The following is a 26,738-nucleotide window of genomic DNA, read 5'->3' as shown; positions in this document are numbered from 1 at the left end:
CGGGGGGGGCCAAAATCGTGTGACAGTCAGGAGAAGGACTGGGGAACACTGCTTTAAACACCTAGGGAGGGAGTTATAGAAGCTTACGGAACTCGCATGGGACTCCCGGTTTGAAAACTAAGTAAAAAAATGCACTTCCTAAACACTTAAGTTTGAAAATAGGCCATCGGGGGAGCCATAAAATCCTCTAACAGTCCCGAGAAGGCCCGTGGAACACCTCCAACACCTCGGGAGAAACCAATGTAAGTTGTGGAAAATTAAGGAACTAGCGCGGGAATTCCGGTTTGAAAACGAGGTTGCAAAAGGTACTATTTTCACACTTAAGCTTGAGAATAGTTCTTGGCGGGCCGAAATCGTGCAACAGTGACGAGAAGGCCTAGGGAACACCTCGAACATCTCAGGAGGGACCAATTTGAGTTGTTAAAACTTAACGAACAGGCATGCGACTTCCGATTTGAAAATTAGGTCGGAAAATAGACTTTTCTAACCCATAAGCTTGGAAGTAGGCCATCGGGGGGCAAAATCATGTAACAGCCGCAAAAAGGGCCGGGAACACCACAAAAATCCTCGGGAGTGACCAGCGCGAGTTGTGAAAACTTACGGAAGTAGCACGGGACACCCGGTTTGAAAACTAAGTTGGAAAAAGACACTTTCCACACTTAAGCTTGGAAATAGGACAACCGGGGGTGCCAAAATCGTGTAACAGTCACAAAAAGTACCAAGAAATGGCCCAAACACCTTGGGAGGGTCCAAGGCAAGTTTCGGAGACTTACGGAACTAGCACGGGACTCTCGGTTTGAAAATAAGCCGTCGGGGGCCAAAATCGTGTAACATCAACGAGAATGTCCGAGGAACACGTCAAACATCCCGGGAGGGACCAATGTAAGTTGTGAAAACTTACGGAACTAGCACGGGACTCCCGGATTGAAAACTAAGTCCGAAACGACACTTTTCTCGCACTTAAGCGTGAAAATAGTCCATCGGGGGGGCAAAATCATTTGACAGTCAAGAAACGGTCCGGGGAACACCGCAAACACCTAGGGAGGGGCCAACGCGAGTTGTGCAAACTTATGGAACTCGCATGGGACACCCGGTTTGAAAACTAAGTCAAAAAATGCACTTCCTAAACACCTAAAGTTTGAAAATAGGCCATCGGAGGGCCCCCAAAATCCTGTAACAGTCAGGAGAAGGACCCTGGAACATCTCCAACACCTCGGGAGAAACCAATGTAAGTTGTGGAAACTTACGGAATTAGCGCAGGACTTCGGGTTTGAAAACTAGGTCGGAAAAGGAATTATTTTCACACTTAAGTTTTAGAATAGTCCTCGGCGGGCCAAAATCGTGTAACAGTCACGAGAAGGCCAGGGGAACACCTCGAACATATCAGGAGGGACCAATTTGAGTTATGAAAACTTAACGAATAGGCACGGGATTATTCAAGCTTAAGTGTGAAAAAAGTGCATTTTTTGATTTAGTTGTCAAACCGAGAGTCCTGTGCTAGTTCCGTAAGTCTCCGAAAATTACCTTGGACCCTCCCGAGGTGTTTGGGGCAATTCCCGGTCCTTCTCGTGACTGTTGCACGGTTTTGGCACCCCCGGTGGTCCGATTTCCAAGCTTAAGTGTGGAAAAATTGTGTCTTTCCAACTTAGTTTTCAAACCAGGAGTCCCGTGCTAGTTCCGTAAGTTTTCACAACTCGCGTTGGTCACTCCCGAGGTTTTTGAGGTGTTCCCGGCCCTTTTTGCGACTGTTACATGATTTTGGCCCTCCGATGGCCTACTTCCAAGCTTAAGTGTTAGAAAAATGTATTTTCCGACCTAGTTTTCAAATCGGGAGTCTCGTGCCTGTTCGTTAAGTGTTCACAACTCAAATTTGAAAACTAGGTCGGAAAATGCACTTTTCTAACAGTTAAGCTGGGAAGTAGGCCATCAGGGGGACAAAATCATGTAACAGTCGCAAGAAGGGCCAGGAACATATCAAACACCACGGGAGTGACCAACGCGAGTTGTGAAAACTTACGAAACTAGCTCGGGACTCCCGAAATGAAAACTAAGTTGGAAAGAGACACTTTTTCCACACTTAAGCTTGGAAATAGGACCACCGGGGGGGGTGCCAAAACCTTTTAACAATCACGAGAATGACCGGGAAATGCCCCAAACACCTTAGGAGGGCCCAAGGTAAGTTGCGGAGCCTTACGGAACTAGTACGGGACTCTCGGTTTGAGAACTAAATCAAAAAATGCACTTTTTTCACACTTAAGCTCGAAAATAAGCCGTCGGGGGCCAAAATCGTGTAACAGTCACGAGAAGGCCCGGGAACACGTCAAACACACCGGGAGGGACCAATGTAAGTTGTGAAAACTTACGGAACTAGTACCGGACTCCCGGTTTGAAAACTAAGTCCGAAACGACACTTTTCTCGCACCTAAGCTTAAAAATAGTCCATCGGGGGGGGCCCAAAATCGTGTGACAGTCAGGAGAAGGACTGGGGAACACTGCTTTAAACACCTAGGGAAGGAGTTATAGAAACTTACGGAACTCGCATGGGACTGTCGGTTTGAAAACTAAGTCAAAAAATGCACTTCCTAAACACTTAAGTTTGAAAATAGGCCATCGGGGGAGCCCTAAAATCTTCTAACAGTCCCGAGAAGGCCCGTGGAACACCTCCAACACCTCGGGAGAAACCAATGTAAGTTGTGGAAAATTAAGGAACTAGCGCGGGAATATCGGTTTGAAAACGAGGTTGGAAAAAGTACTATTTTCACACTTAAGCTTGAGAATAGTTCTTGGCGGGCCGAAATCGTGTAACAGTGACGAGAAGGCCCGGGGAACACCTCGAACATCTCAGGAGGGACCAATTTGAGTTGTGAAAACTTAACGAACAGGCACGCGACTGCCGATTTGAAAATTAGGTCGGAAAATACACTTTTCTAACCCATAAGCTTGGAAATAGGCCATCGGGGGGCCAAAATCATGTAACAGCCGCAAAAAGGGCCGGGAACACCACAAAAATCCTCGGGAGTGACCAGCGCGAGTTGTGAAAACTTACAGAAGTAGCACGGGACACCCGGTTTGAAAACTAAGTTGGAAAAAGACACTTTCCACACTTAAGCTTGGAAATAGGACAACCGGGGGTGCCAAAATCGTGTAACAGTCACGAGAAGTACCAGGAAATGGCCCAAACACCTTGGGAGGGTCCAAGGCAAGTTTCGGAGACTTACGGAACTAGCACGGGACTCTCGGTTTGAGAACTAAATCAAAAAATGCACTTTTTTCACACTAAAGCTCGAAAATAAGCCGTCGGGGGCCAAAATCGTGTAACATCAACGAGAATGTCCGAGGAACACGTCAAACATCCCGGGAGGGACCAATGTAAGTTGTGAAAACTTACGGAACTAGCACGGGACTCCCGGATTGAAAACTAAGTCCGAAACGACACTTTTCTCGCACTTAAGCGTGAAAATAGTCCATCGGGGGGCCAAAATCACGTGACAGTCAAGAAACGGTCCGGGGAACACCGCAAACACCTAGGGAGGGGCCAACGCGAGTTATGGAAACTTATGGAACTCGCATGGGACACCCGGTTTGAAAACTAAGTCAAAAAATGCACTTCCTAAACACCTAAAGTTTGAAAATAGGCCATCGGAGGGCCCCCAAAATCCTGTAACAGTCAGGAGAAGGCCCGTGGAACATCTCCAACACCTCGGGAGAAACCAATGTAAGTTGTGAAAACTTACGGAATTAGCGCAGGACTTCGGGTTTGAAAACTAGGTCGGAAAAGGAATTATTTTCACACTTAAGTTTTAGAATAGTCCTCGGCGGGCCAAAATCGTGTAACAGTCACGAGAAGGCCAGGGGAACACCTCGAACATATCAGGAGGGACCAATTTGAGTTATGAAAACTTAACGAATAGGCACGGGATTATTCAAGCTGTAGTGTGAAAAAAGTGCATTTTTTGATTTAGTTGTCAAACCGAGAGTCCTGTGCTAGTTCCGTAAGTCTCCGAAAATTACCTTGGACCCTCCCGAGGTGTTTGGGGCATTTCCCGGTCCTTCTCGTGACTGTTGCACGGTTTTGGCACCCCCGGTGGTCCGATTTCCAAGCTTAAGTGTGGAAAAAGTGTGTCTTTCCAACTTAGTTTTCAAACCAGGAGTCCCGTGCTAGTTCCGTAAGTTTTCACAACTCGCGTTAGTCACTCCCGAGGTTTTTGAGGTGTTCCCGGCCCTTTTTGCGACTGTTACATGATTTTGGCCCTCCGATGGCCTACTTCCAAGCTTAAGTTAGAAAAATGTATTTTCCGACCTAGTTTTCAAATCGAGAGTCTCGTGCCTGTTCGTTAAGTTTTCACAACTCAAATTTGAAAACTAGGTCGGAAAATGCACTTTTCTAACACTTAAGCTGGGAAGTAGGCCATCAGGGGGCCAAAATCATGTAACAGTCGCAAGAAGGGCCAGGAACATATCAAACACCACGGGAGTGACCAACGCGAGTTGTGAAAACTTACGAAACTAGCTCGGGACTCCCGAAATGAAAACTAAGTTGGAAAGAGACACTTTTTCCACACTTAAGCTTGGAAATAGGACCACCGGGGGGGTGCCAAAACCTTTTAACAATCACGAGAATGACCGGGAAATGCCCCAAACACCTTAGGAGGGCCCAAGGTAAGTTGCGGAGCCTTACGGAACTAGTACGGGACTCTCGGTTTGAGAACTAAATCAAAAAATGCACTTTTTTCACACTTAAGCTCGAAAATAAGCCGTCGGCGGCCAAATCGTGTAACAGTCACGAGAAGGCCCGGGGAACACGTCAAACACACCGGGAGGGACCAATGTAAGTTGTGAAAACTTACGGAACTAGTACCGGACTCCCGGTTTGAAAACTAAGTCCGAAACGACACTTTTCTCGCACCTAAGCTTAAAAATAGTCCATCGGGGGAGGCCCAAAATCGTGTGACAGTCAGGAGAAGGACTGGGGAACACTGCTTTAAACACCTAGGGAGGGAGTTATAGAAACTTACGGAACTCGCATGGGACTCCCGGTTTGAAAACTAAGTCAAAAAATGCACTTCCTAAACACTTAAGTTTGAAAATAGGCCATCGGGGGAGCCCTAAAATCTTCTAACAGTCCCGAGAAGGCCCGTGGAACACCTCCAACACCTCGGGAGAAACCAATGTAAGTTGTGAAAAATTAAGGAACTAGCGCGGGAATATCGGTTTGAAAACGAGGTTGGAAAAGGTACTATTTTCACACTTAAGCTTGAGAATAGTTCTTGGCGGGCCGAAATCGTGTAACAGTGACGAGAAGGCCCGGGGAACACCTCGAACATCTCAGGAGGGACCAATTTGAGTTGTGAAAACTTAACGAACAGGCACGCGACTGCCGATTTGAAAATTAGGTCGGAAAATACACTTTTCTAACCCATAAGCTTGGAAATAGGCCATCGGGGGGCCAAAATCATGTAACAGCTGCAAAAAGGGCCGGGAACACCACAAAAATCCTCGGGAGTGACCAGCGCGAGTTGTGAAAACTTACAGAAGTAGCACGGGACACCTGGTTTGAAAACTAAGTTGGAAAAAGACACTTTCCACACTTAAGCTTGGAAATAGGACAACCGGGGGTGCCAAAATCGTGTAACAGTCACGAGAAGTACCAGGAAATGGCCCAAACACCTTGGGAGGGTCCGAGGCAAGTTTCGGAGACTTACGGAACTAGCACGGGACTCTCGGTTTGAGAACTAATTCAAAAAATGCACTTTTTTCACACTAAAGCTCGAAAATAAGCCGTCGGGGGCCAAAATCGTGTAACATCAACGAGAATGTCCGAGGAACACGTCAAACATCCCGGGAGGGACCAATGTAAGTTGTGAAAACTTACGGAACTAGCACGGGACTCCCGGATTGAAAACTAAGTCCGAAACGACACTTTTCTCGCACTTAAGCGTGAAAATAGTCCATCGGGGGGCCAAAATCACGTGACAGTCAAGAAACGGTCCGGGGAACACCGCAAACACCTAGGGAGGGGCCAACGCGAGTTGTGCAAACTTATGGAACTCGCATGGGACACCCGGTTTGAAAACTAAGTCAAAAAATGCACTTCCTAAACACCTAAAGTTTGAAAATAGGCCATCGGAGGGCCCCCAAAATCCTGTAACAGTCAGGAGAAGGCCCCTGGAACATCTCCAACACCTCGGGAGAAACCAATGTAAGTTGTGGAAACTTACGGAATTAGCGCAGGACTTCGGGTTTGAAAACTAGGTCGGAAAAGGAATTATTTTCACACTTAAGTTTTAGAATAGTCCTCGGCGGGCCAAAATCGTGTAACAGTCACGAGAAGGCCAGGGGAACACCTCGAACATATCAGGAGGGACCAATTTGAGTTATGAAAACTTAACGAATAGGCACGGGATTATTCAAGCTTTAGTGTGAAAAAAGTGCATTTTTTGATTTAGTTGTCAAACCGAGAGTCCTGTGCTAGTTCCGTAAGTCTCCGAAAATTACCTTGGACCCTCCCGAGGTGTTTGGGGCATTTCCCGGTCCTTCTCGTGACTGTTGCACGGTTTTGGCACCCCCGGTGGTCCGATTTCCAAGCTTAAGTGTGGAAAAAGTGTGTCTTTCCAACTTAGTTTTCAAACCAGGAGTCCCGTGCTAGTTCCGTAAGTTTTCACAACTCGCGTTGGTCACTCCCGAGGTTTTTGAGGTGTTCCCGGCCCTTTTTGCGACTGTTACATGATTTTGGCCCTCCGATGGCCTACTTCCAAGCTTAAGTGTTAGAAAAATATATTTTCCGACCTAGTTTTCAAATCGAGAGTCTCGTGCCTGTTCGTTAAGTTTTCACAACTCAAATTTGAAAACTAGGTCGGAAAATGCACTTTTAAGCTGGGAAGTAGGCCATCAGGAGGCCAAAATCATGTAACAGTCTCAAGAAGGGCCAGGAACATATCAAACACATCGGGAGTGAGCAATGCGAGTTGTGAAAACTTACGAAACTAGCTCGGGACTCCCGAAATGAAACCTAAGTTGGAAAGAGACACTTTTTCCACACTTAAGCTTGGAAATAGGACCACCGGGGGGGGTGCCAAAACCTTGTAACAATCACGAGAATGACCGGGAAATGCCCCAAACACCTTAGGAGGGCCCAAGGTAAGTTGCGGAGCCTTACGGAACTAGCACGGGACTCTCGGTTTGAGAACTAAATCAAAAAATGCACTTTTTTCACACTTAAGCTCGAAAATAAGCCGTCGGGGGCCAAAATCGTGTAACAGTCACGAGAAGACCTGTGAAACACGTCAAACACCCGGGAGGGACCAATGTAAGTTGTGAAAACTTACGGAACTAGCACGAGACTCCCGGTTTGAAAACTATGTCCGAAGCGGCACTTTTCTCGCACCTAAGCTTGAAAATAGTCCATCGGGGGGCCAAAATCGTGTGATAGTCAAGAGAAGGTCCGGGGAACACCGCTTTAAACACCTAAGGAGGGACCAACGCGAGTTGTGGAAAGTTACGGAACTCGCATGGGACTCCCGGTTTGAAAACTAAGTCAAAAATGCACTTCCTAAGCACTTAAGTTTGAAAATAGGCCATCGGGGCGCTCCCAAAATCCTGTAACATTTCCGAGAAGGCCCGTGGAACACCTCCAACACCTCGGGAGAAACCAATGTAAGTTGTGGAAACTAACGGAACTAGTGCGGGACTTCCGGTTTGAAAACGAGGTGGGAAAAGGTACTATTTTCACACTTAAGCTTGAGAATAGTTCTCGGCGGGCCGAAATCATGTAACAGTCACGAGAAGGCCCGGGAACACCTCGAACCTCTCACAGGAGGGACCAATTTGAGTTGTGAAAACTTAACGAACAGGCACGGGACTCCCGATTTGAAGATTAGGTCGGAAAATACACTTTTCTAACACTTAAGCTTGGAAGTAGGCCATTAGGGGGTCAAAATTATTTAACAGTCGCAAGAAGGGCCGGGAACACCTCAAACACCTCGGGAGTGACCAACGCGAGTTGTGAAAACTTACGGAACTAGCACGGGACTACTGGTTTGAAAACTAAGTTGGAAAGAGACACTTTTTCCACACTTAAGCTTGGAAATAAGACCACCGGGGGGACCAAACCCTTGTAACAGTCACGAGAAGGACCGGGAAATGCCCAAAACACCTTAGGAGGGTCCAAGGTAAGTTGCGGAGACTTACGGAACTAGCACGGGACTCTCGGTTTGAGAACTAAATCAAAAAATGCACTTTTTTCACACTTGCTCGAAAATAAGCCATCGGGGGCCAAAATCGTGTAACAGTCACGAGAAGGCCCGGGAAACACGTCAAGCACACCGGGAGGGACCAATGTAAGTTGTCAAAACTTACGGAACTAGCACCGGACTCCCGGTTTGAAAACTAAGTCCGAAACGGCACTTTTCTCGCACCTAAGCTTAAAAATAGTCCATCGGGGAGGGGCCCAAAATCGTGTGATAGTCAAGAGAAGGTCTGGGGAACACCTAGGGGGGGAGTTGTGGAAACTTACGGAACTCGCATGGGACTCCCGGTTTGAAAACTAAGTAAAAAAATGCACTTCCTAAACACTTAAGTTTGAAAATAGGTCGTCGGGGGCGTCCTAAAATCCTGTAACAGTCCCGAGAAGGCCCGTGGAACACCTCCAACACCTCGGGAGAAACCAATGTAAGTTGTGGAAAATTAAGAAACTAGCGCGGGACTTCCGGTTTGAAAACGAGGTTGAAAAAGGTACTATTTTCACACTTAAGCTTGAGAATAGTTCTTGGCAGGCCGAAATCGTGTAACAGTTACGAGAAGGCCCGGGGAACACCTCAAACATCTCAGGAGGGACCAATTTGAGTTGTGAAAACTTAACGAACAGGCACGCGACTCCCGATTTGAAAATTAGGTCAGAAAATACACTTTTCTAACGCTTAAGCTTGGATGTAGGCCATCAGGGGGCCAAAATCATGTAACAGTCGCAAGAAGAGCCGGGAACACCTCAAACACCTCGGGAGTGACCAACGCGAGTTGTGAAAACTTACGAAAGTAGCACGGGACACCCGGTTTGAAAACTAAGTTGGAAAGAGACACTTTCCACACTTAAGCTTGGAAATAGGACAACTGGCGGTGCCAAAACTGTGTAACAGTCACGAGAAGTACCAGGAAATGCCCCAAACACCTTGGGAGGGTCCAAGGTAAGTTTCGGAGACTTACGGAACTAGCACGGGACTCTCGGTTTGAGAACTAAATCAAAAAATGCACTTTTTTCACACTTAAGCTCGAAAATAAGCCGTCGGGGGCCAAAATCGTGTAACATCAACGAGAATGCCCGGGGAACGCGTCAAACATCCCGGGAGGGACCAATGTATGTTGTGAAAACTTACGGAACTAGCACGGGACTCTCGGATTGAAAACTAAGTCCGAAACAGCACTTTTCTCGCACTTAAGCGTGAAAATAGTCCATCGGGGGGCCAAAATCATGTGACAGTCAAGAGACGGTCCGGGGAACACCGCAAACACCTAGGGAGGGGCCAACGCGAGTTGTGGAAACTTACGGAACTCGCATGGGACACCCGGTTTGAAAACTAGGTCAAAAATGCACTTCCTAAACACTTAAGTTTGAAAATAGGCCATCGGGGGCACTCCAAAATCCTGTAACAGTCACGAGAAGGCCCGTGGAACACCTCGGGAGAAACCAATGTAAGTTGTGAAAACTTACGGAATTAGCGCAGGACTCCGGGTTTGAAAACTAGGTCGAAAAAGGTACTATTTTCATACACTTAAGTTTTAGAATAGTCCTTGGCGGGCCGAAATCGTGTTACAGTCACGAGAAATCCCGGGGAACACATCGAACATATCAGGAGGGACCAAATTGAGTTATGAAAACTTAACGAATAGGCACGGCACTATTTGAGCTTAAGTGTGAAAAAAATGCATTTTTTGATTTAGTTCTCAAACCGAGAGTCCTGTGCGAGTTCCGTAAGTCTCCGAAAATTACCTTGGACCCTCCCGAGGTGTTTAGGGCATTTCTCGATTCTTCTCGTGACTGTTGCACGGTTTTGGCACCCCTAGTGGTCCTATTTCCAAGCTTAAGTGTGGAAAAAGTGTCTCTTTCCAACTTAGTTTTCAAACCAGGACTCCCGTGCTAGTTCCGTAAGTTTTCACAACTCGCATTGGTCACTCCCGAGGTGTTTGAGGTGTTCCCGACCCTTCTTGCGACTGTTACATGATTTCGGACCCCCGATGGCCTACTTCCAAGCTTAAGTGTTAGAAAACTGTATTTTCTGACCTAGTTTTTGTGCCTGTTCGTTAAGTTTTCACAACTCAAATTTGAAAACTAGGTCGGAAAATGCACTTTTCTAACACTTAAGCTTGGAAGTAGGCCATCGCGGGGCCAAAATCTTGTAACAATCAAGAGAAGGGCCGGGAACATATCAAACACCTCGGGAGTGACCAACGCGGGTCGCAAAAACTTACGGAACTAGCACGGGACTCTCGGTTTGAAAACTAACTTGGAAAGAGACACTTTTTCCACACTTAAGCTTGGAAATAGGACCACCGGGGGTGCCAAAACCGTGTAACAGTCACGAGAAGGACCAAGACATGCCCCAAACAACTCGGGAGGGTCCAAGGTAAGTTGCGGAGACTTACGGAACTTGTACGGGACTCTCGGTTTGAGAACTAAATCAAGAAATGCACTTTTTACAAACTCAAGCCCGAAAATAAGCCGTCGGGAGCCAATATCGTGTAACAGTCACGAGAAGGCCCGCGGAACACGTCAAACACCCCAGGAGGGACCAATGTAAGTTGTAAAAACTTACGGAACTAGCACAGGACTCCCGGTTTGAAAACTAAGTCCGAAGCGGCACTTTTCTCGCACCTAAGATTGAAAATAGTCCATCGGGGGGCCAAAATCATATGACAGTCAAGAGAAGGTCCGGGGAACACCGTAAACACCTAGGGACGGACCAACGCGACTTGTGAAAACTTACAGAACTCGCATGGGAATCCCGGTTTGAAAACTAAGTCAAAAAATACACTTCCTAAACACTTAAGTTTGAAAATAGGCCATCGTACCTCGGGAGAAACCAATGTAAGTTGGGAGAACTTGCGCGGGACTTAGGGTTTGAAAACTAGGTCGGAAAAGGTACTATTTTCACACTTAAGTTTGAGAATAGTCCTCGGCGGGCCGAAATCGTGTAACAGTCACGAGAAGGCCTGGGGAACAACTCGAACATCTCAGAAGGGACCAATTTGAGTTGTGAAAACTTAACGAACAGGCACGAGACTCCCGATTTAAAAACTAGGTCGGAAAATACACTTTAATAACACTTAAGCTTGGAAGTAGACCATCGGGGTGCCAAAATCATGTAACACTTAAGCTTGGAAGTAGACCATCGGAAAATACACTTTTCTAATACACTTTTCTAACACTTAAGTGTGAAAAAAATGCATTTTTTGATTTAGTTCTCAAACCGAGAGTCCTGTGCTAGTTTCGTAAGTCTCCGAAAATTACCTTGGACCCTCCCGAGGTGTTTAGGGCATTTCCCGGTCCTTCACGTGACTGTTGCACGGTTTTGGCACCCCCGGTGGTCCTATTTCCAAGCTTAAGTGTGGAAAAAGTGTCTCTTTCCAACTTAGTTTTCAAACCAGGATTCCCGTGCTAGTTCTGTAAGTTTTCACAACTCGCGTTGGTCACTCCCGAGGTGTTTGAGGTGTTCCCGGCCCTTCTTGCGACTGTCACATGATTTTGGCCTCCCGATGGCCTACTTCCAAGCTTAAGTGTTAGAAAAGTGCATTTTCCGACCTAGTTTTCAAATTTGAGTTGTGAAAATTTAACGAACAGGCACGAGACTCCCGATTTGAAAACTAGGTCGGAAAATATACTTTTCTAACACTTAAGCTTGGAAGTAGGCCATCGGGGTGCCAAAATCATGTAACAGTCGCAAGAAGGGCCGGGAACATATCAAACACCTCGGGAGTGACCAACGCGAGTCGTGAAAACTTACGGAACTAGCACGGGACGCCCGGTTTGAAAACTAACTTGAAAAGAGACACTTTTTCCACACATAAGCTTGGAAATAGGACCACTGAGGGTGCCAAAACCGTGTAACAGTCACGAGAAGGACCGGGAAATGCCCCAAACACCTCGGGAGGGTCCAAGGTAAGTCGCGGAGACTTACAGAACTAGCACGGGACTCTCGATTTGAGAATTAAATCAAAAAATGCACTTTTTTCACATTTAAGCTCGAAAATAAGTCGTCGGGGGCCAAAATCGTGTAACAGTCACGAGAAGGCCCGCGGAAAACGTCAAACACCCCGGGAGGGACCAATGTAAGTTGTGAAAACTTACGGAACTAGTACGAGACTCCCGGTTTGAAAACTAAGTCCGAAGCGGCACTTTTCTTGCACCTAAGCTTGAAAATAGTCTATCGGGGGGCCTAAATCGTGTGACAGTCAATGGAAGGTCCGGGGAACACCGCAAACACCTAGGGAGGGATCAACGCGACTTGTGGAAACTTACGGAACTCGCATGAGAATCCTGGTTTGAAAACTATGTCAAAAAATGCACTTCCTAAACACTTAAGTTTGAAAATAGGCCATCGGGGGCCCCCCAAAATCTTGTAACAGTCCCGAGAAGGCCCGTGGAACACCTCCAACACCTCGGGAGAAACCATTGTAAGTTGGGGAAACTTATGGAACTAGCGCGGGACTCAGGGTTTGAAAACTAGGTCGGAAAAGGTACTATTTTCACACTTAAGTTTGAGAATAGTCCTCGGCGGGCCGAAATCGTGTAACAGTCACGAGAAGGCCTGGGGAACACCTCGAACATCTCAGGAGGGACCAATTTGAGTTGTGAAAACTTAACGAACAGGCACGAGACTCCCGATTTGAAAACTAGGTTAGAAAATACACTTTCCTAGCACATAAGCTTGGGAAGTAGGGCCGGGAACAGCTTAAACACCTCGGGAGTGACCAACGCGAGTTGTGAAAACTTACGGAACTAGCACAGGACTCCCGGTTTGAAAACTAAGTTAGAAAGAGACACTTTTTTCACACTTAAACTTGGAAATAGGAACACCGGGGTGGCCAAAACCGTGTAACAGTGACGAGAAGGACCGAAAAATGCCCCAAACACCTCGGAGGGTCCAAGGTAAGTTGCGGAGACTTACGGAACTAGCACGGGACTCTCGGTTTGAGAACTAAATCAAAAAAAGCAATTTTTTCAAACTTAAGCTCGAAAATAAGCCGTTGGGGGCCAAAATCGTGTAATAGTCACGAGAAAACGTTGAACATCCAGAGAGGGACCAATGTAAGTTGTGAAAACTTACGGAGCTAGCACGGGACTCCCGGTTTGAAAACTTAGTTGGAAAGAGACACTTTTTCCACACTTAAGCTCGGAAATAGGACAACCGGGGGTGCCAAATCCGTGTAACAGTCACGAGAAGTACCGGAAAATGCATCAAACACCATGGGAGGATCCAAGGTAAGTTGCGGAAACTTACGGAACTAGCACGGGACTCTCGGTTTGAGAACTAAATCAAAAAATGCACTTTTTTCACACTTAAGCTCGAAAATAATCCGTCGGGGGCCAAAATCGTGTAACAGTCACGAGAAGGCCCGGGGAACACGTCAAGCATCCCGGGAGGGACCAATGTAAGTTGTGAAAACTTATAGAACTAGCACGGGCTCCCAGTTTGAAAACTAAGTCTGAAACGGTACTTTTTTCAAACCTAAGCATGAAAATAGTCCATCGGGGGGCCAAAATCGTCTGACAGTCAAGAGAAGGTCCGGGAAACACTGCTTTAAACACCTAGGGAGGGACCAACGCGAGTTGTGAAAACTTACGGAACTCGCATGGGACTCCCCGGTTTGAAAACTAAGTAAGAAAATGCACTTCCTAAACACTTAAGTTTGAAAATATGCCATCAGGGGCCCCCAAAATCCTGTAACAGTTCCGAGAAAGCCCGTGGGAACACCTCCAACACCTCGAGAGAAACCGATTTAAGTTGTTAAAACTTACGGAACTAGCGCGGGACTTCCGGTTTGAAAACGAGGTGGGAAAAAGTACTATTTTCACACTTAAGCTTGAGATCGTGTAACAATCACGAGAAGGCCCAGGGAACACCTCGAACATCTCAGGAGGGACCAATTTCAGATGTGAAAATTTAATGAAGAGGCACGGGACTCCCGATTTGAAAACTAGGTCGGAAAAGGAGACTTACGGAACTAGCACGGGACTCTCGGTTTGAAAACTAAATCAAAAAATGCACTTTTTTCACACTTAAGCTCGAAAATAAGCCGTCGGGGGCCAAAATCATGTAATCGTCACGAGAAGGCCCGGAACACGTCGAACACCAAGGGAGGGACCAATGTAAGTTGTGAAAACTTACGAAACTAGCACGGGACTCCCGGTTTGAAAACTAAGTTAGAAAGAGATACTTTTTCCACACTTAAGCTTGGAAATAGGAACACCGGAGTGGCCAAAACCGTGTAACAGTCACGAGAAGGACCGGAAAATGCCCCAAACACCTCGGGAGGGTCCAAGGTAAGTTGCGGAGACTTACGGAACTAGCACGGGACTCTCGGTTTGAGAACTAAATCAAAGGTAAGTTGCCAAAATCGTGTAATAGTCACGAGAAGGTCCGGGGAACACTGCTTTAAACACCTAGGGAGGGAGTTGTGGAAACTTACGGAACTCGCATGGGACTCCCGGTTTGAAAACTAAGTAAAAAAATACACTTCCAAAACATTTAAGTTTGAAAATAGGCCATCGGGGGCACCCTAAAATCCTGTAACAGTCCCGAGAAGACCTGTGGAACACCTCCAACACCTCGGGAGAAACCAATGTAAGTTGTGGAAAATTAAGGAACTACCGCGGGACTTCCGGTTTGAAAACGAGGTTGGAAAAGGTACTATTTTCACACTTAAGCTTGAGAATAGTTCTTAGCGGGCCGAAATCGAACATCTCAGGAGGGACCAATTTGAGTTGTGAAAACTTAACGAACAGGCACGCGACTCCCGATTTGAAAATGAGGTCGGAAAATACACTTTTCTAACGCTTAAGCTTGGAAGTAGGCCATCGGGGGGCCAAAATCATGTAACAGTCGCAAGAAGGACCGGGAACACCTCAAACACCTCGGGAGTGACCAACACGAGTTGTGAAAACTTACGGAACTAGAACGGGACTCCTGGTTTGAAAACTAAGTTGGAAAGAGACACTTTCCACACTTAAGCTTGGAAATAGGACAACCGGGGGTGCCAAAACCGTGTAACAGTCACGAGAAGTACCGGGAAATGCCCCAAACACCTTGGGAGGGTCCAAGGTAAGTTGTGAAAACTTACGGAATTAGCATGGGACTCCCGGATTGAAAAGTATGTCCGAAACGGCACTTTTCTCGCACTTAAGCATGAAAATAGTCCATCGGGGGGCCAAAATCATGTGACAGTCAAGAGACGGTCTCGGGAACACCGCAAACACCTAGGGAGGGGCCAACGCGAGTTGTGAAAACTTACGGAACTCGCATGGGACACCCGATTTGAAAACTAAGTCAAAAAATGCACCTCAAAAATAGGCCATCGGGGGCCCCCCAAAATCCTGTAACAGTCAGGAGAAGGCCCGTGGAACACCTCCAATAGCTCGGGAGAAACCAATGTAAGTTGTGGAAACTTACGGAATTAGCGCGGGACTTCGGGTTTGAAAACTAGGTCGAAAAAGGTACTATTTTCACACTTAGGTTTTAGAATAATCCTCAACGGGCCGAAATCGTGTAACATATCAGGAGGGACTAATTTGAGTTATGAAAACTTAACGAATAGGCACGGGACTAATCGAGCTTAAGTGTGAAAAAAGTGCATTTTTTGATTTAGTTCTCAAACCGAGAGTCCTGTACTAGTTCCGTAAGTCTCCGAAAATTACCTTGGACCCTCCCGAGGTGTTTGGGGCATTTCTCGGTCCTTCTCATGACTGTTGCACGGTTTTGGCACCCCAGTGGTCCTATTTCCAAGCTTAAGTGTGGAAAAAGTGTCTCTTTCCAACTTAATTTTCAAACCAGGAGTCCCGCGCTAGTTCCGTAAGTTTTCACAACTCGCGTTGGTCACTCCCGAGATATTTGAGGTGTTCCCGGCCCTTCTTGCGACTGTCACATGATTTTGGCCTCCCGATGGCCTACTTCCAAGCTTAAGTGTTAGAAAAGTGCATTTTCCGACCTAGTTTTCAAATTTGAGTTGTGAAAACTTAACGAACAGGCACGAGACTCCCGATTTGAAAACTAGGTCGGAAAATACACTTTTCTAACACTTAAGCTTGGAAGTAGGCCATCGGGGTGCCAAAATCATGTAACAGTCGCAAGAAGGGCCGGGAACAGCTTAAACACCTCGGGAGTGACCAACGCGAGTTGTGAAAACTTACGGAACTAGCACGGGACTCCCGGTTTGAAAACTAAGTTAGAAAGAGACACTTTTTTCACACTTACGCTTGGAAATAGTACCACCGGGGGGGGCCAAAACCGTGTAACAGTCACGAGAAGGACCGGGAAATGCCCCAAAAACCTCGGGAGGGTCCAAGATAAGTTGCGGAGACTTACAGAACTAGCACGAGACTCTCGGTTTGAGAACTAAATCAAAAAATGCACTTTTTTCACACTTAAGCTCGAAAATAAGCCGTCGGGGGCCAAAATCGTGTAACAGTCACGAGAAGGCCTGGGGAACACGTCAAGCACCCCGGGAGAGACCAATGTAAGTTGTGAAAACTTATAAAACTAGCACGGGGCTCCTAGTTTGAAAACCAAGTTCGAAGCGGTACTTTTCTCAAACCTAAGCATGAAAATAGTCCAACGGGGGGCCAAAATCGTGTGACAGTCAAGAAAAGGTCCGGGGAACACTGCTTTAAACACCTAGGGCCGGACCAACGCGAGTTGTGGAAACTTACGGAACTCGCATGGGACTCCCGGTTTGAAAACTAAGTAAGAAAATGCACTTCCTAAACACTTAAGTTTGAAAATATGCCATCGGGGGCCCCCAAAACACCTCCAACACCTAGAGAGAAACCAATTTAAGTTGTAGAAACTTATGGAACTAGCGCGGGACATCCGGTTTGAAAACGAGGTGGGAAAAGGTACTATTTTCACAGTTAAGCTTGAGAATAGTTCTCGGCTGGCCGAAATCGTGTAACAATCACGAAAACACCTCGAACATCTCAGGAGGGACCAATTTCGGTGGTGAAAACTTAACGAAGAGGCACGGGACTCCCGATTTGAAACCTAGGTCAGAAAATACACTTTTCTAACACTTAAGCTTGGAAGCAGGCCATCAGGGGGCCAAAATCATGTAACAGTCGCAAGAAGGGCCGGGAACACCTCACATACCTCGGGAGTGACCAACGTGAGTTGTGAAAACTTACGGAACTAGCACGGGACTCCCGGTTTGAAAACTAAGTTGGAAAGAGACACTTTTTCCACACTTAAGCTTGGAAATAGGACCACCGGGGGGAGCCAAAACCGTGTAACAATCATGAGAAGGATCGGAAAATGCCCCAAACACCTCGGGAGAGTCCAAGGTAAGTTGCGAAGAGCGAACTAGCACGAGACTCTCGATTTGAAAACTAAATGAAAAAATGCACTTTTTTCACACTTAAGCTCGAAAATAAGTCGTCGGGGGCCAAAATCGTGTAACAGTCACGAGAAGGCCCGGGGAACACGTCGAACACCCCGGGCGGGACCAATGTAAGTTGTGAAAACTTACGGAACTCGCACGGGACTCCCGGTTGGAAAACCAAGTCCAAAACGGCACCTTTCTCGCACCTTAGCTTGAAAATAGTCCATCGGAGGGCCAAAATCGTGTGACAGTCAAGAGAAGGTCCGGGGAACACCGCTTTAAACACCTAAGGAGGAACCAACGCGAGTTGTTGAAAGTTATGGAACTCGCATGGGACCCCCGATTTGAAAACTAAGTCAAAAAATGCACTTTCTAAGCACTTAAGTTTGAAAATAGGCCATCGGGGCCCTCCCAAAATCCTCTAACAGTCTCGAGAAGGCCCGTGGAACACCTCCAACACCTTGGGAGAAACCAATGTAAGTTGTGGAAACTTACGGAACTAGCGCGGGGCTTCTGGTTCGAAAACGAGGTGGGAAAAGGTACTATTTTCACACTTAAGCTTGAGAACATCTCAGGAGGGACCAATTTGAGTTGTGAAAACTTAACGAACAGGCACGAGACTCCCGATTTGAAAACTAGGTCGGAAAATATACTTTTCTAACACTTAAGCTTGGAAGTAGGCCATCGGGGTGCCAAAATCATGTAACAGTCGCAAGAAGGGCCGGGAACACCTTAAACACCTCGGGAGTGACCAACGAGAGTTATGAAAACTTACGGAACTAGCACGGGACTCCCGGTTTGAAAACTAAGTTGGAAAGAGACACTTTCCACACTTAAGCTTGGAAATAGGACAACCAGGGGTGCCAAAACCGTGTAACAGTCACGATAAGTACCGGGAAATGCCCCAAACACCTTGGGAGGGTCCAAGGTAAGTTTCGGAGACTTACGAAACTAGCACGGGACTCTCGGTTTGAGAACTAAATCAAAAAATGCACTTTTTTCACACTTAAGCTCGAAAATAAGCCATCGGGGGCCAAAATCGTGTAACAGTCACGAGAAGGCCCGCGGAACACGTCAAACACCCCGGGAGGGACCAATATAAGTTGTGAAAACTTACGGAACAAGCCCGGGACTCTCGGTTTGAAAACTAAGTCCGAAGCGGCACTTTTCTCGCACCTAAGCTTGAAAATAGTCCATCGGGAGGACTAAATCGTGTGACAGTCAAGAGAAGGTCCGGGGAACACCGCAAACACCTAGGGAGGGATCAACGCGACTTGTGGAAACTTACGGAACTCGCATGGGAATCCTAGTTTGAAAACTAAGTCAAAAAATGTACTTCCTAAACACTTAAGTTTGAAAATAGGCCATCGGGGCCCCCCAAAATCCTGTAACAGTCCCGAGAAGGCCCGTGGAACACCTCCAACACCTCGGGAGAAACCGATGTAAGTTGGGGAAACTTATGGAACTAGCGCGGGACTCAGGGTTTGAAAACTAGGTCGGAAAAGGTACTATTTTCACACTTAAGTTTGAGAATAGTCCTCGGCGGGCCGAAATCGTGTAACAGTCACGAGAAGGCCTGGGGAACACCTCGAACATCTCAGGAGGGACCAATTTGAGTTGTGAAAACTTAACGAAAAGGCACGAGACTCCCGATTTGAAAACTAGGTCGAAAAATACACTTGTTTAGCACTTAAGCTTGGAAGTAGGCCATCGGGATGCCAAAATCATGTAACAGTCGCAAGAAGGGCCGGGAACACCTTAAACACCTCGGGAGTGACCAACGCGAGTTATGAAAACTTACGGAACTAGCACGGGACTCCCGGTTTGAAAACTAAGTTAGAAAGAGACACTTTTTCCACACTTAAGCTTCGAAATAGGAACACCGGCATGGCCAAAACCGTGTAACAGTCACGAGAATGACCGGAAAATGTCCCAAACACCTCGGGAGGGTCCAAGGTAAGTTGCGGAGACTTACGGAACTAGCACGGGACTCTCGGTTTGAGAACTAAATCAAAAAATGCACTTTTTTCACACTTAAGCTCGAAAATAAGCCGTCGGAGGCCAAAATCGTGTAACAGTCACGAGAAGGCCCGGAACACGTCGAACACCCCAGGAGGGACCAATGTAAGTTGTGAAAACTTACAGAACTAGCACGGGGCTCCCGGTTTGAAAACTAAGTCCGAAACGGTACTTTTCTCAAACCTAAGCACGAAAATAGTCTATCGAGGAGCCAAAATCGGGTGACAGTCAAGAGAATGTCTGGGGAACACTGCTTTAAACACCTAGGGAGGGACCAACGCGAGTTGTAGAAACTTACGGAACTCGCATGGGACTCCCGGTTTGAAAACTAAGTAAGAAAATGCACTTCCTAAACACTTAAGTTTGAAAATAGGCCATCGAGAAATCCTAAAATCCTGTAACAGTCCCGAGAAGGCCCGTGGAACACCTCCAACACCTCGAGAGAAACCAATGTAAGTTGTGGAAACTTACCGAACTAGCGCGGGACTTTCGGTTTGAAAACGAGGTGGGAAAAGGTACTATTTTCACACTTAAGCTTGAGAATAGGCCTCGGCGGGCCGAAATCGTGTAACAATCACGAGAAGGCCCGGGAAACACCTCGAACATCTCAGGAGGGACCAATTTGAGTTGTGAAAACTTAACGAAGAGCGATTTGAAAACTAGGTCGGAAAATACACTTTTCTAACACTTAAGCTTGGAAGTAGGCCATCAGGGGGCGAAAATCATGTAACAGTCGCAAGAAAGGTCGGGAACACCTCAAACTCCTCGGGAGTGACCAACGCGAGTAGTGAAAACTTACGGAACTAGCACGGAACTCCTGGTTTGAAAACTAAGTTGGAAAGAGACACTTTTTTCACACTTACGCTTGGAAATAGTACCACCGGGGGGGGCCAAAACCGTGTAACAGTCACGAGAAGGATCGGGAAATGCCCCAAACACCTCGGGAGGGTCCAAGGTAAGTTGCGGAGACTTACAGAACTAGCACGAGACTCTCGGTTTGAGAACTAAATCAAAAAATGCACTTTTTTCACACTTAAGCTCGAAAATAAGCCGTCGGGGGCCAAAATCGTGTAACAGTCACGAGAAGCCCCGGGGAACACGTCGAACACCCCGGGAGGGACCAATGTAAGTTGTGAAAACTTACAGAACTAGCACGGGGCTCCCGGTTTGAAAACTAAGTCTGAAACGATACTTTTCTCAAACCTAAGCACGAAAATAGTCTATCGGGGGGCCAAAATCGGGTGACAGTCAAGAGAATGTCTGGGGAACACTGCTTTAAACACCTAGGAAGGGACCAACGCGAGTTGTAGAAACTTACGGAACTCGCATGGGACTCCCGGTTTGAAAACTAAGTAAGAAAATGCACTTCCTAAACACTTAAGTTTGAAAATAGGCCATCGAGAAATCCTAAAATCCTGTAACAGTCCCGAGAAGGCCCGTGGAACACCTCCAACACCTCGAGAGAAACCAATGTAAGTTGTGGAAACTTACCGAACTAGCGCGGGACTTCCGGTTTGAAAACGAGGTGGGAAAAGGTACTATTTTCACACTTAAGCTTGAGAATAGGCCTCGGCGGGCCGAAATCGTGTAACAATCACGAGAAGGCCCGGGAAACACCTCGAACATCTCAGGAGGGACCAATTTGAGTTGTGAAAACTTAACGAAGAGGCACGGGACTCCCGATTTGAAAACTAGGTCAGAAAATACACTTTTCTAACACTTAAGCTTGGAAGTAGGCCATCAGGGTGGGAAAATTATGTAACAGTCACAAGAAGGGCCGGAAACACCTCAAACACCTCGGGAGTGACCAACGCGAGTTGTGAAACTTACGGAACTAGCACGGGACTCCCGGTTTGAAAACTAAGTTGGAAAGAGACACTTTTTCCACACTTAAGCTTGGAGATAGGACCACCGGGAGGGCCAAAACCGTGTAACAGTCACGAGAATGACAGGGAAATGCCCCAAACACCCCGGGAGGGACTAATGTAAGTTGTGAAAACTTACGGAACTCGCACGGGACTCCGAGTTGGAAAACCAAGTCCAAAACGGCACTTTTCTCGCACCTTAGCTTGAAAATAGTCCATCGAGGGGCCAAAATCGTGTGACAGTCAAGAGAAGGTCCGGGGAACACCGCTTTAAACACCTAGGGAGGGACCAACGCGAGTTGTGAAAAGTTACGGAACTCGCATGGGACCCCCGGTTTGAAAACTAAGTCAAAAAATGCACTTCCTAAACACTTAAGTTTGAAAATAGGCCATCGGGGTCCCCCCAAAATCCTGTAACAGTACCGAGAAGGCCCGTGGAACACCTCGAACACCTCGGGAGAAACCAATGTAAGTTGTGGAAACTTACGGAACTAGCGCGGGACTTCCGGTTTGAAAACGAGGTGGGAAAATGTACTATTTTCAAACTTAAGCTTGGAGGGACTAATTTGAGTTGTGAAAACTTAACGAAGAGGCACGGGACTCCCGATTTGAAAACTACGTCGGAAAATACACCTTTCTAATACTTAAACTTAGAAGTAGGCCATCAGGGGGCCAAAATCATGTAATAGTCGCAAGAAGGGCCGGGAACACCTCAAACACATCGGGAGTGACCAACGCGAGTTGTGAAAATTACGGAACAAGAACGGGACTCCCAGTTTGAAAACTTAGTTAGAAAGAGACACTTTTTCGACACTTAAGCTTGGAAATAGGACCACCGGGGGCGGGCTAAAACCGTGTAACAGTCACGAGAAGGACCGGAAAATGCCCCAAACACCTCGGAAGGGTCCAAGGATAATCAATATTGCTTACCAACAACAAAATATGTTTACTGGATTTTATAATTCAGAATGGGAAAAGTGGATAATCAAATTAAAGTCACACACAGCTCCATAAAAGACAACTTTGAGGGCAGAACTTAATTTATATGACACAAAATACAACAATTATTTCGTTGTGGTGATAAAAATACCTATACAAGAATAGTAAATATAAGTTGGAAGCTAGAAGCGCACAAGGAAATAGGAATCGCACCAGAATCGTTTGATTTGAGACACATATTGGTACCATAAGATTTGGTTTGATAAGCCAAGCAATATCTTCAACTTTATCCACATGTAAAAGGAATATTTCGGAGACATTAATTATGAATGAATTTATTACCCAATAAGCATAAAATTTTGAATGGACAACTAAACATCAATAATATCAAAAATTTGACCTTTCATGAAAAGAACTAATTTCCAAAGAGTTTGAAAAAGGAAAGAAGATCAAATTATAGTAAGAACTACACAGCAGATTCAAATCCAGCAACCAAAAACAGAGTAGTTGAGAACTACCTGATGATCTCCACATGTTCAACTTCACCACAGTAAGCAAAGAACTCATAAACAACCTTCTTCGTCACTCTAGGAGATAGGTTTGTTACTTCTGCAGTATAACCACCAGGGTACATTGTTTGAAGGTCCAAACAAGAAAAACTTGCCTAACTGAGTGAATCTATCTGAAGCAAAAAAAAATAAAAATAGAAAATAGAAAGTCAACAACTTATGCATAGAAAGGTATTATAATCATTTAAAATCATCTTTCACAATTCAAAAGATATTATTTCCTGACCAAAAAAGGTCATTATTTGGAAGAAACAGAAGAGATAAAAATATATCAGAAATAGATAACAATCATCATCTTTGTGCAAGCCTTACACATCTCATGATCCTAAGGTTTCATATCCCCAAGTGGTCCCACTTTAACATTATCCCATTTCAAAGACATTCTGCAATGATCAATTCAAAATAACTGGACATAACTTACAACCATTAGATATATCATGTATCTCCCACCATTCAGCATAATAATTTTTTTCTCAATTATTTTATGTTTCCTTAGCAAAGGTAGAAAATTGGCTCACCAACTACATGACACCAATCTCCCATGTAGTGAACTGGGGTACAACGGCCATGCCCATTCTTGGTGCAATTTATTGATGCTTCTTATAGTTTTTTTATTTTAGAAATTTGTGTCAAAGTATGTTTGTTACAGCATCTGGTTATAGTTTATGTGACAAAAAAAGCTATAAAAAAAATTGTTTATTGGGAAGTTGGGACATGGGTATTTTTAGCTTAATTTTTTTAATAATAACTTTCAACTCGATTCACCCAAAAAAAAACTTTCAACTCGAAAAAAGCTTCACAAAACATGCCCAACACTAAATACTGTTATATTTAGCTCCAATGTGGCACTCAATGCTGTTGCAAATTGCTGCCTAATGCAAAATTTTCATTATAAAAAGTTAACTTATACTTTAAGGGACCAATGGAAGTCAAACAATGCAGCTTCTACTAAAGTGCACCAAATGGAGTAACCCACGATTCATCTTTTCTAAAATGACTATTTTCTCCTTTGGACGAAAACAGAGCCTTTTTTAGATTTTCCCTAGGGATCCTTATATAACTTATAATAATGCCTTAATCAAGTTTGACAAATTGGGTTCCTCCATTAAACTTGTCACAATACAATTATTTTCCAGTAAAAAAATTCCAAATAAAAGCAAACTGAATTTCACAAGTACAAACACTATGATTCCCAAAAGTTATCAAACATGGTTTATGAATGCGAATAAATATGAAAATATAATTCATGGTCTGCTGTGTTTGGATCTTGAATTCACGCAGAAATTTGTACAGGAAACAAGAAAAGCAATGGAAAAAGTTAAATATATATATATATATATATATATTTCCCTCCACAAATTCATCATCCAAACAAAGTTCAGCCAAATATATTTGATTATTAGAAATAGAAAAGGGTATCTAAAATTGATGTTATATTCCAGAAACATATCGATATATTTATACATGAACAAGATTGTAACAATAAAAGAGAAAGTGACAAAAAGTTGTGTACAGTCCTAAATATCTGAAAATTCAATATCTGCAGTTTCGAAGAAACGATTTTGGAAGAAAAAGATTGAAATAGAAATATAAATAGAAACAGTTCTTGATAATGGATTCAGTTTGCAACAAACTGTGTCAATAAGTTTCAATCACCATAGATTTCTAACCCCTGAAAAGCTAATTGAAAACAAGAAAGTGAAAAGGCGCCAATTACAGAAAACAATAACAACCCAACATGCCTGCTTCAGATAACAACTTTGAATCACTTCAACACCGCAAAGGAGAGACAGAGAGAGAGACACAGACAGACGGAGAGCGGAATTAATTTGGCAGAGGATGAGTGTAGGACTTACGAATCGTGTTCGGCACGCGCGTATACGGCGAGTAACGAAACACCAGTCTATGGAGAGCGGCTTGAGGAGGAGGAGGAGGAGGGGTTCTCACGGTACTGCTCCATCATCATCAAAGTCATTTTCTCTGGTGATTTTTTTCCGGTGGTGGCGGTGGATCCCGAACCCACTTCCGCAAATTTCCTTAGCAGTTCATCTGATGAAGCCTTCGCTGTTGCTGGTGCACTCCCACTGTCGATTCTAGAGAGAGAGACTCTAACCAAAACTTTTCAGAGAGCGATAGTGGGTTCGGGATGCGAGCTTAATCGCAATGACGAGAGAGGAAGATAAAAAGATGTAAGAGATTGCAATTTTGTGAGAGATATGTACCGTTGCGTGGGGGCGGTGGTGAGAATATAGCCGTTGTTGGCTTGTTACCAAACACGCCCCTAAAAATTCTAATAAAAATTCTAATAATCAAACTCTTTTAAAATTGTAATTCTATTTTATACATGTGTAACTAAATACACAATTCAAAATTTAATTTAAAATTCTTTTCAAAACTCATAACTAAACTCTTTTTAAAATTTTATTTAAAAAAAATTTTTAAAAATGTTTTTTTATTTTATGTTTTAAAATCTTGATTTTATTTTTTAAAATATTTTAATTTTTTTTTAATTTCAAAAAAATTTGGACGGTCTTATATATCTAAACCATAACAAATTATTTGACCAATACTTAAAAAAATAACAAAAATTATTTTTCAATAAAATAAAAAAATAAAAAAAATATTTTGATTAAAAAATTTTTGAATTGAGTTTTGAGTTTTGAGTTATGTGTTTGGTTATGAGTTTTAAAAATAGTTTTTAAATTGAGTTTGGAGTTATGTGTTTGTTTATGATTTGAGTGTGCAGTTGTGTTTTGAATTTAAAAAACTGAAGTGATTGGTAGCTCGAAATAGAGGCCCCCGAATTCCCCAAATTCAAAAACGACGTCGTTTCGTCGCTTTGATTTTTTTTTTTTTTTTGTTCAATTAGAAAAAAAAAAGAAAGAAAGAAAGAAAGAAAGAAGAAGAAGAAAGAGGCAAAGGTAGAGGCAACGGCGGCCGAGCAGAGGCAGAGGCGGATGAGCTGCGACAATCGGCTGGGTGATTTGCGACGAGCTACGACGATCGGCCGAGCTGTGACGATCGGCAAAATGGAGGGGCCTCTCTCTCTCTCCATTCCTTCTTCCCCTCCTCTTTCTCTTCTCCTCTCTTCTCTCTCTCTCTGTTTCCCTCTCTCCTCTCCTCTCTCTTTCTCCCTCTCTCTCTCTTGCCTTTCTCTTCAGATGTAAACAAGAGAACAAAAAAAAAAAGGGGGATTCGGTGAATGATTTTTCGGGGCAAAAATCATTTTTCTTTAAAAAATTTACAAAAATAAAATAAAATATTTAAAATGAAAAATAAATTTTTCTTAAACGTTTTTAAATATTTAAAAGAAATAAATTCGAAAAATTTCAAAATACAACTCAAAATTCAAAAACTTAAAACTCAAAAAACAACTTAACACTCTTTTCCAAACTCAAATGTAACGCCCTCAAAATAATAACATTAAACTAACCACATTCCTTTATTTCATTGAGTTTCATTACATAAGTATTACATGTTAACCTCATAACAAAATGCCCTACGGGCTTACAGCTTTCCAAGTTAACACTTGGTTACAACAAAGAGTTCTAACTCGTTTACACATTAAGCCCTTGGCTTGAAATTACATGTAATACATCAAAAGTAAAACAACAAAACTATGCCCGCCACTAGCCTCCCAGCTATGTCCTTGGAGGTGGCATGCTTCCTGCACCTGAAAATGATATTCCCATATAGGGTGAGCCACAGCCCAGTAGAAATACACTAAACCAACCATGGACAATGACTAAAACATTAGCAATTGATA

At 44.6% G+C, this 26,738-nt stretch overlaps 1 protein-coding gene across 6 annotated transcripts in view; it reads right to left on the bottom strand.

Annotated features, from left to right (window-relative positions):
- LOC145789057 (ABC transporter C family member 12-like) overlaps positions 1–25,175 on the bottom strand; it is a 73,121-nt gene extending 47,946 nt beyond the window's left edge. For all 6 annotated transcript variants that reach the window (XM_082909614.1, XM_082909615.1, XM_082909617.1 and 3 more), the window contains exons 1-2: positions 24,829–25,175; positions 22,922–23,085 (exon numbers count right to left, since the gene is read on the bottom strand). The gene's annotated coding sequence lies outside the window, so the exon portion shown is untranslated. The remainder of the gene's footprint in view (positions 1–22,921; positions 23,086–24,828) is intronic.
- Between the last annotated feature and the right edge of the window lie 1,563 nt (positions 25,176–26,738).

This window comes from Camellia sinensis, chromosome 15, assembly GCF_055761805.1.
Source record: "Camellia sinensis isolate YWXY chromosome 15, ASM5576180v1, whole genome shotgun sequence".
Taxonomy (NCBI): domain Eukaryota; kingdom Viridiplantae; phylum Streptophyta; class Magnoliopsida; order Ericales; family Theaceae; genus Camellia; species Camellia sinensis.
Note: the sequence above shows the minus strand (reverse complement) of the source record. Positions and strands in the feature narration are given on the sequence as shown.